A 10,953-nucleotide genomic window follows, 5' to 3' on the forward strand; every position below is an offset into this window, starting at 1 on the left:
AGAATTAACCACTGCAATCACAAGTTCTCGCGTTTTTCGGCAATATAAACTAATATTGTTTTTCAGGCACAATCCAGGAAGCATTACAAATCCGGGCTGAACTCAATAAAATATTAATCAGTTCGGGATTCAAATTAAGAAAATGGTGCCCAAACAGCAACCAACTTTTACAGGGACTAAAGATGACAAAGATGACATAATCCCTAATGTACAATTGGAAGATACGGCATACGAAGATTGCAGCATCAAGACTCTTGGAATTATCTGGAATCCCAAGATAGATAAGCTTTGCGGAAAGACACAAATTGCTACAACCGAAAAAATTACGAGGCGAGATGTTGTCTCAGAAATATTCAAAATATTTGATCCACTTGGACCAGTCGTAATTAAGGCAAAAATATTTATGCAGAGCCTAACAAAGGAGAAATTCCATTATAATGAGCATTTGCCTGATACCTTACAAAAACAATGGATACAATTCCGTAACAGCTTAGAGGCGTTGAACAACATCAAAATTTCACGTCATGTTTTTGAAGGTCAAGTACCAACCTTAAAGGAGATCCACACTTTTGTTGATGCGTCTGAAAATGCGGGCGATACCGAGTTGAGCAAAAAGCCGATTACGGTAAAAAAATATTTCGAGTTGAGCAGAAACGCTTTTGGACATAAAAAATGAATGTCCGAGTTGAACAGAAACAATTTTTGTACATAAAAAATGAACGTCCGAGTTGAGCAAAAAGCCGATTACAGTCAAAAATCGCGACTAATTTTGTTGGAGCAAGGAAAAAGCTACAGGAGCTGGAAGATGCCATATTTCCAGAAAAGGCAAGAAAATGCATTGTCGAAAATTGTATTGACAAGGGAGTTAATTTTAAACCTAGTCCACCAAGAGCTCCGCATTTTGGAGGATTGTGGGAAGCTGCGGTAAAATCAGCTAAGCATTTGCTGTTAAAAATTGTTATCACAGCTAATCTAACTTATGAGGAGTTAGAAACTGTTATAGTCGAGATCGAAGCAATACTCAACTCTAAACCTTTAGTTCCCATGTCAACTGATCCAAATGATTTTACAGCAATCACTCCAGGTCATTTTCTCATTGGAGAACCACTCACCGCCTTCTTTACTATGAAGCTCTTTACGGTAGTCAAATGTCCCGTCATATAATAAGTGACGCATATAAGATCATGACAAAGTAAAAGAAACAAACTTATGTTTGAGATTAATATATAACCTCTTTACGGTAACCAGGTCTCTCGTCATATTAATAGTGATAGTGATAGGTAATGTATAGCCATATGACAAATGGTAACCGGTAATGAATAAAAAAATAAACTTATATTTAATAATCTATAAATAATATTATTTGTGAATCGTCATATACTATCATACTACGGTATAATTAAAATAGGTTATTAATTTATTATTACGATAAAAGTAACCTTGTCTAAGAAAAGATTTTTTTAAATACACACTTGAATGGCGGGAGTAACTGTAATTTTTAAAGTGTAGTTCAATGTCTTGTTAACCGATAAGTAACGTTTCTCAATAAATTAGAAAAGTTCCTACTGTCCTACTCAATTGGGTCGTTGAACGCTTTTGTGCACAGCAGAGCTCTTAGCGATACCGCCGCATGCTCATGTGGCGATCCTAATGAGGATTGGGACCACATCCTTTGTGCTTGCCCCCTTTATGCAGATTTGCGCGACCTCAATGGACTTGGTGTGCAGCGCGTTGGCGAAACCTGGACGTTTGGAAGGATTCTGGAGGACGAGGACAGGACTCGAAGGCTGAAGGAGTTTGCTGAGGAAGTTTTCACCAGGAGAGGGAGGAACTCCTAGTTCCTTTTGTTTACGCCGTGTGGTGAGCGGAGAAGAATACTGCCACAGCCCACCATTGCTTGTCGTAGAAGGCGACTAATATGGCATGGGCACTCTATCCGGGCTTATCGGAGCCAAAGGGAGGGTCCACCGAACCCTGCATTTCGGTACCACGGGTTGAGCAGTGCCTTCCAAGGCTGCTCATTGAGGTCGGCACCCTTGTGGGAGTATCGTGGTGGCTGTGGTTGATACCTATATCGCGGGTAGAACCTTCGAGTTCGACGAGGAGTTGCGTATATACGACTCGGGTGCTGTGACCCAAAGTTCAGAAGAGATTTTAGATAGATCTCGCTCCTCAGCAAGGGGGAGTGTTTGCCCGACAAGCACACACTCGAATTGCTACCGGGATAGTTGCCACGTACATAGCTGTAGCTTCTATTTTGGGGCGTTGGTCTGGCGCTTAATCTAGACACATGCACTATATACATGGGTATATAAGAGTGTCTTGGCTGTACTCCCTTCGGTGTGAAACACGCCACGTTAAATAAAACTCGGAGGGATCCGATGCACACCTCAATTAGTGACGCGCATGAATGGATTAACGACGGACGTGTTTTTCGACGCTCTCCATAAATACGCGAATAACTTTTGACTCCGTGCGATTTTAAAGCTGATTTTTAGTTTAAAGTTCGCGGATTCACCAAGCGATCATAATCGTTTAGTTTTCCGGTCGGAAAAGTGCGGTTTTCCACGGGAAAACACGGTTTGCAAGTTTGTAAACAACAGCACGTGCTGGTAGTTTTCCGCTGCAGCTTTGTGTGTGTGGGTGAGTAAAGCTCAGCTTAGAGGTCCCCCTTATTTTCAAAAGCGGCCGCAAGATGGCGCCACCACTCCCTATGGAGAAAGGTGGGCTCTCCGAGAGCGAGCTTTCGGAGAGTAGTCGGGCCAGTAGTGCCGCGAGTACGGCGAGGCGTCGTCGCGGAAAGAGAGGGAAGGCGACGACGAGCGCGCCGAAGTCGACGCAGGCGAAGCTGCTGGCGCTCGACGTTAACGAGCGTCTGCCGGCGCCGGTAGGTGTGCTGGAGGAGAACCCGTTCTCCTCTCTCGAGGAGGCGTTGGCCTCAGCCTCTGCTGCTGCCGCTGGCGTTGCTGCTGCTGGCGTCGCTGCCGCTGGAGTCGCTGCCCATTCCGCTGCTGCTCTCGCTGTTGCTCCCGCTGCTGCTCCCGGTGCTGCCCCCACCGCTGCCAGGAATGCTGGTGGAGCCGTAGCTGCCCCCCTGTCCCCGTCTCCCCTCCCGTCGTCGCGTCCGTCCCTGATACGGTGGCCGAGCTGGCCAAGATCAAGGATGAGTTCCTGGACGAAGTTGTTGCGTCGAATCTGTCGACCAAGCAGGCCTGCGCCATGATGCGATGCCTGAATAGGTACGAGGGCCTGGTGATTGCGCTATCGGCGCGGAATGCAGCCTTGGAGGCTCTCCGCAACCAGCAGCGAATGCCGCCGCCGCCGCCCCCGAAGTCCGTCATGGCGCAGGCTGTGGTCCCCATGCCACCTACTGGGTAAGCTGTTGCGGTGCCTGCCCCGCGGAAGCCACGCGAGACGTGGTCCGCCGTTGTGGTGAGCAAGGACCCGTCAGTGAGTGGAAAGGAGGTTGCCGAAAAGGTGCGCAAGGAGATCGCCCCTTCGCTTGGCGTCCGCCTGCATGAGGTGAGAGGGCTTGCGCGTGGCGGTGCCATCATCCGCACCCCCTCATCAGGCGAAATTCGGAAAGTTGTTGCGAACAAGAAGTTTGCAGAAGTCGGTCTGGAGGTGAAGCAGAGCCCGGTGCAGCGACCCAAGGTGGTCGTTACCAACGTCGACACGGCGACGAAGCCAGCTGACTTCATGAAGGACCTCTACAGGAACAACTTCGCGGAAGTAATGGATATGGCTTCCTTTGAGAAGGCGGTTCACCTCGTCAAGCCATGGTCTGCGGCTGACGGCGCCACAGTCAATGTGACGCTCGACGTCAACGCCGTGGCCCTTGAGGTGCTGGATGGAGCAAAGGGGTACATCGGCTGGTTCGCGTACAACTGCCGAGCCTTGGTGCGCACGTACGCCTGCCACAGGTGCGTCGCATTCGACCACAATGTCGCCCAGTGCCGATACAAGGAGAACGTGTGCCGCCAGTGCGGACAGAACGGCCAGAGTGCGCGGAGTTGCACGAACCCGATGTACTGCCGCTTCAAGGGGTATGCCTCGGGACACAATATGTTGTCCCCAAGCTGCCCAGTGTAAGCGGCTGTGCTGGCGAGGGTGAATGCTAGACACTAATGTTTAGCATCATCCAGGCAAACTGTGGCCGAGGCCGAGCTGCGACTGTCGAGCTCGGAGTCCGATTGAGGGAATCTGGATTTCTGTCGAACTTTTGCAGGAACCATATCCAGGCGTCGGGAGGACGGATGTGCTGCCTGAAGGAATGAGGATCTTCGCCGATCGGCGAGGGAAGGCAGCCATCCTAATGGATCACCAGGATGTCATCTTTATGCCAGTGGAGCCCCTCACCACCGACCACGGCGTATGCGTGAGCGTTAAAGGGAGTTTTGGCTCAATCTTCCTTTGCTCCGTATATTGCCAATTCGACGCCGACCTAGACCCGTATCTCAGATACATGGATGCGGTCCTGCTGCAGCCCAGCAGAACGCCGTGCATCATGGGACTTGATGCGAATGCAGTATCCCCCATGTGGTTTAGCAAACTCTCTCGGCAGACCGAGGGGCAAGCTAACCGCACCCGGGGTGAACTGCTGTCTGAGTGGATGCTGGAGAAAGGAGTCGTCGCTCTTAACCAGTATAGTGAGGTGTTCACGTTCGATAGCGGCAGAGCCCGCAGTGATATCGACGTGACGATCGCCAACGAAGCAGCATCTATGTCGGCCACATATGAGTGGAGAGTGGGCGAGTGGGAGTTAAGTGATCACAACAGGATTACTGTTGTTGCCACACCAACTACCACGCGCGCAGTTGAGAGCATAGCTCCTGTGCCGTCCTGGAACTTCTCCACTGCTCCCTGGCGATTGTTCAAAGAGGAGTTGGTGAGCCGGGCAGCCGGACTTTCGGAAGACTTCTCTGAATCGTCGTTGGACCAGCAAGTTTCTGCGCTGGGTAGGAAGACGCCGAGATCGCCTAGGATGAGAGCACGTTGGTGGACCGCCGACCTCAGCTCTGCGCGCCGCGAAGTCAAAGACTTCGGCGCAGGCTCCAGGACGCCCGCCGACGGGGCGACGTCGAAAGGACTGAGCTGCTTGTGGTTGAACTGAGGATCGCCTCAGCCGGCTACAAAAACCTCATTCTGAAGGCGAAGGAGAACAGCTGGAGAAACTTCGTGGGAGAAAACGCAGACGATCCATGGGGGCGCGTCTACAAGATTTGCCGCAGTTGTAAGAAACGCTCGGAGATTGGGTGTCTTCGCGTGAATGGCGAGCTGGTCACCGATTGGAGTGACTGTGCGCGAGTGCTCCTCCGTAACTTTTTCCCAGTTGCGGAATCTTATGCACCGATTGCCTACGCGCAGACAGTCCCACCGGCGGTCGATGAATTCGAGGTTGACGCTTGTGTCGCCAGGTTGAAGAGCAGACGCTCGCCTGGCATGGACGGCATCAACGGCACGATCTGCAAGGCGGTCTGGCGCGCCATACCTCAATACCTCACGAGGCTGTTTTCCCGGTGTATTCGGTCGGGGTACTTTCCCAGCGAGTGGAAGTGTCCACGCGTAGTGGCGCTGCTCAAGCCATCCATGCGCGAGCCATCCTCGTACAGGGGAATCTGCCTGCTGCCCGTTTTTGGCAAGGTGCTTGAGGGAATCATGGTGAATCGCGTTAGAGAAGTTCTTCCGGAAGGCTGCAGATGGCAGTTTGGATTTCGCCGAGGACGATGTGTGGAGGAAGCTTGGAGACACGTAAAGAGCAGTGTCGCCGCCAGCACGGCGCGATACGTGCTTGGACTTTTCGTGGACTTCAAAGGAGCTTTCGACAACGTCGAATGGTGCGCTGCACTGCGCCGATTGGCCGAGTTGGGATGCCGGGAAATGAGCTTGTGGCAAAGCTTTTTCTCCGGCCGAAGAGCAGTGATCCGAAGGAGTGTTGGTACCGTGAATGTACCAGTCACTAGAGGTTGCCCGCAGGGGTCAATCAGTGGCCCATTTATTTGGGATCTACTGATGGATGTACTGCTACAGCGCCTTGAGCCGTACTGCGCCCTCAGCGCGTACGCGGATGACCTGCTTCTTCTCATCGAGGGAAACTCCCGACTCGCGCTTGAAGAAAAAGGAGCGCAACTAATGTCCATTGTCCATAGGGATGATGTGGACCCCCCAGGACGGGTGACCCACAACTTCATCCCAAATGTCGGCCTCGTCCATCGAAATCCCAATTTTGGGTTTTCGATGCGCATGGGATTCCTGCTTACAGGGCACGGGTCGTTAAACGCATTTCTGCATAGCAGAGCTCTTAGCGATACCGCCGCATGGACGTTTGGAAGGATTCTGGAGGACGAGGACAGGACTCGAAGGCTGAAGGAGTCTGCTGAGGAAGTTTTCACCAGGAGAGGGAGGAACTCCTAGTTCCTTTTGTTTACGCCGTGTGGTGAGCGGAGAATACTGCCACAGCCCACCATTGCTTGTCGTAGGAGGCGACTAATATGGCATGGGCACTCTATCCGGGCTTGTCGGAGCCAAAAGGGAGGGTCCACCGAACCCTGCATTTCGGTACCACGGGTTGAGCAGTGCCTTCCAAGGCTGCTCATTGAGGTCGGCACCCTTGTGGGAGTATCGTGGTGGCTGTGGTTGATACCTATATCGCGGGTAGAACCTTCGAGTTCGACGAGGAGTTGCGTATATACGACTCGGGTGCTGTGACCCAAAGTTCAGAAGAGATTTTAGATAGATCTCGCTCCTCAGCAAGGGGGAGTGTTTGCCCGACAAGCACACACTCGAATTGCTACCGGGATAGTTGCCACGTACATAGCTGTAGCTTCTATTTTGGGGCGTTGGTCTGGCGCTTAATCTAGACACATGCACTATATACATGGGTATATAAGAGTGTCTTGGCTGTACTCCCTTCGGTGTGAAACACGCCACGTTAAATAAAACTCGGAGGGATCCGATGCACACCTCAATTAGTGACGCGCATGAATGGATTAACGACGGACGTGTTTTTCGCCGCTGTCCAGTATTACGCAAATAACTTTTGACTCCGTGCGATTTTAAAGCTGATTTTTTGGTTTAAAAATCGCGAAATTCGCAGTAGATTACAATCGTGTAATTTTCCAGTTGGAAAAGTGAGGTTTTCCACGCGAAAAGACAGATTGAAGATTGTGAACAAAAGCACGTGTTGGGAATTTTCCGCTGCAGCTTGTGTGTGTAGGTGAGTAAAGCACTGCTTTTAATCTCCCCTACTCCCAATGGAGTGCGCGCTCTCTGAGAGCGAGATGTCGGCGAGCAGTCGGGCCAGTAGCGCCGCGAGTACAGCGAGGCGTCGTCGCGGAAAGAGAGGGAAGGCGACGACGAGCGCGGTGCCGAAGTCGACGCAGGCGAAGCTGCTGGCGCTCGACGTTAACGAGCGTCTGCCGGCGCCGGTAGGTGTGCTGGAGGAGAACCCATTCTCCTCTCTCGAGGAGGCGTTGGCGTCAGCCTCTGCTGCTGCCGCTGACGTCGCTGCTGCTCCCGCTGCTGCCAGGAATGCTGGTGGAGCCGCGGCTGCCCCCCTGTCCCCGTCTCCCCCACCGTCGTCGCGTCCGTCCCTGATACGGTGGCCGAGCTGGCCAAGATCAAGGATGAGTTCCTGGACGAAGTTGTTGCGTCGAATCTGTCGACCAAGCAGGCCTGCGCCATGATGCGATGCCTAAATAGGCTAAATAGGACCCGTCAGTGAGTGGAAAGGAGGTTGCCGAAAAGGTGCGCAAGGAGATCGCCCCTTCGCTTGGCGTCCGCCTGCATGAGGTGAGAGGGCTTGCGCGTGGCGGTGCCATCATCCGCACCCCCTCATCAGGCGAAATTCGGAAAGTTGTTGCGAACAAGAAGTTTGCAGAAGTCGGTCTGGAGGTGAAGCAGAGCCCGGTGCAGCGACCCAAGGTGGTCGTTACCAACGTCGACACGGCGACGAAGCCAGCTGACTTCATGAAGGACCTCTACAGGAACAACTTCGCGGAAGTAATGGATATGGCTTCCTTTGAGAAGGCGGTTCACCTCGTCAAGCCATGGTCTGCGGCTGACGGCGCCACAGTCAATGTGACGCTCGACGTCAACGCCGTGGCCCTTGAGGTGCTGGATGGAGCAAAGGGGTACATCGGCTGGTTCGCGTACAACTGCCGAGCCTTGGTGCGCACGTACGCCTGCCACAGGTGCGTCGCATTCGACCACAATGTCGCCCAGTGCCGATACAAGGAGAACGTGTGCCGCCAGTGCGGACAGAACGGCCACAGTGCGCGGAGTTGCACGAACCCGATGTACTGCCGCTTCAAGGGGTATGCCTCGGGACACAATATGTTGTCCCCAAGCTGCCCAGTGTAAGCGGCTGTGCTGGCGAGGGTGAATGCTAGACACTAATGTTTAGCATCATCCAGGCAAACTGTGGCCGAGGCCGAGCTGCGACTGTCGAGCTCGGAGTCCGATTGAGGGAATCTGGATTTCTGTTCGCACTTTTGCAGGAACCATATCCAGGCGTCGGGAGTACGGATGTGCTGCCTGAAGGAATGAGGATTTTCGCACTCTTACGGAACCACCACCAAATATAGAAATCAGAACTGTGGAAATATCACATCATTAAAGGCAAAAACAGTATATATGTATATAATATAATATATATATCGAATATCGATATTTTGGCATTTATGGATTATACGGCCATACTATTATTTTATGCTTTTTCGTCCTCTTCCTTCTTGGTTCCTTGAACAATAAACACGTGTGTCTGCTATAAAATTGAAATACTCTAAACAAAGTGTTTTTCATTATTTGCCTATTGGAAATATACAAAAAGAGGAATCAAGACAAACCAAGGAGATATTAAGGATTGATATCTGTGTTCCACTAGCTAAAGGCTCTGCGGATTGATCTGTTTCCTACAGATTTTCTACAAGAACACTTAACCTGCTGATGTTGTTCGGTCATCCGCTAGAGCACAATTAACTGATATGGTGATGTGGCTCTGCTTATATAGGCCGCGTTGGTGGTTAGTGTGACCAGATCAGGTAACGGAATTGTCCCATCAGCTATCGGGTACTTTGGGTGGCGTGAGTGGCTAACGATTGTTATCGTTTGTCCAGGGTTGCGTGACAGGCGATTGTTATCGTATCCCCAGGGTTGCGTGAATGGCGGTCGATTGGTATCGTGTGCCCGCGCTTTTGAATTATATGTTTGTATTTACACGGAAGCTTGCGCATCCGGATTTCCTTGTTTTTTAGTTTTAATATGAAAATTTGTTTTGTAGTTAAGAATGTTTGTTTTTAGTTTTTTAAATAAAATAAGTGTTTTCTGAAATTTTAAATTTTTTTGCTTAAAACTTTATTTTATTCTTGCACGAAAAAAGCTTGGAGCCACTGTATGTTTCATTTTTTTATTGTGACGGCGGGCGCCTATTCGTGCCGATGGATTTCAGGTTGGTGTCGGCAAGGCGAACACAAATATCACTGGATTGCCTGAGAATTGCAACCAGTTAGTTTTTTTTTGTTTTCCATACAGTTCACAATGTTGAGACCGGGAAACAATAGGTATAATTGCTTTTATAGAGAAATACGTGTTGATTATTTAGGAAGCCGGCAAACAATGAGAAGCTAACTCGTGATAATTGTAACGAACAACGGTGAGCTGATGTCAGTGGCGTAGATAGGGGGGGGATCAGGGGGATCAATCCCCCCTTGGGTCTGAGAATTATAAGATGATAAAATCGAATTTTTTCCAGGCATGTGTTTTAATGTAAGCATAACATTTTTGAAGCGCCAGTATTTATTTTGTCTCAATGTGCAATACGGCAATTAATGGTAAAACTCTCAAAAAAAACTCTCAAAAACACATATTCTGAGTCATATCCCCCTCATATCAAAAAGCTATCTACGCCACTGGCTGATGTTATCCCGAACTGTGAGCCCTGCACGCGTTTTATTCCGGCTTTAACTCGTCGGCAATTGTCGTGGTGTTCTAGAGAGGCTGCAGCTTTTGGGTGCTCATTTAAATCCTTAATAATTAAATTTTCTTGCGTGCAAAAAAAAAAACAACGAGCCAAAATCGGCCGGATATAGAGATAGCATGACAAACGGACAGACAGAAAATAATAGAATTTTTCTCAACATACGCCACAAGATGTATGCGGGCGCGATATTAGCCCTCCCTTCCTTGGCCATGTCAATATTCCGAACATGATCTGCAACAGGCCCCATTAGAAAAAGGCAACTAAGGTGGCTCTCGGGTCAGCATGGAGTTAATAAGATTGGTTATCTACTCAGACATTATAATTTGTTTTTATTTCCTAAATATAAAGGCTAAAGATAATATAATCCATTACCCACCGTGCAACAATAAATTTCTTAATGAATAAATGTATATTTGTTGGAAAAGTACCATATGCAGTTGCTTTTACTAGTCGTCTTAATCAAGGTATAGTTAAAAACTTCTCAGACATTATAATTTGTTTTTATTTCCTAAATATAAATGCTAAAGATAATATAATCCATAAAAAATTCTCCTTGGCTTTGCAAACTTGTATGACTTCATAAAGTATAATAAAATAATATAAATAACCTACAAGATAAATTTACAAATGATTAAGAACTAATTTTAGTTTAATTTTTGTATAATTTCAATATGTTCATGAATACTTGGTTCTATCCTTTAATTCTAGATTTATTTTTTTTTTTTTTAATTTCAAATTTGATTCACATTGACAACTATTCGTTAGCGCCCTAATTTTAATTAATGATTTTTTTTCATGATTGTTTAAGTTTTCTTTGTTTTACTTCTAATCAAAAAGTGTCATAGATTGCATTATATTAAAAGATCATATTAAATTCATTTTTAAAAAATCAGATGTAGGTTCGCATTAAACAGTAATTACATATTGTGTGCCAGATTGGGTATTATTTAGAGTCATGCTGGGCTCACTTGAAT

Source organism: Drosophila ficusphila, unplaced genomic scaffold (assembly GCF_018152265.1).
Source record: "Drosophila ficusphila isolate 14025-0441.05 unplaced genomic scaffold, ASM1815226v1 contig_313, whole genome shotgun sequence".
Lineage (NCBI taxonomy): Eukaryota > Metazoa > Arthropoda > Insecta > Diptera > Drosophilidae > Drosophila > Drosophila ficusphila.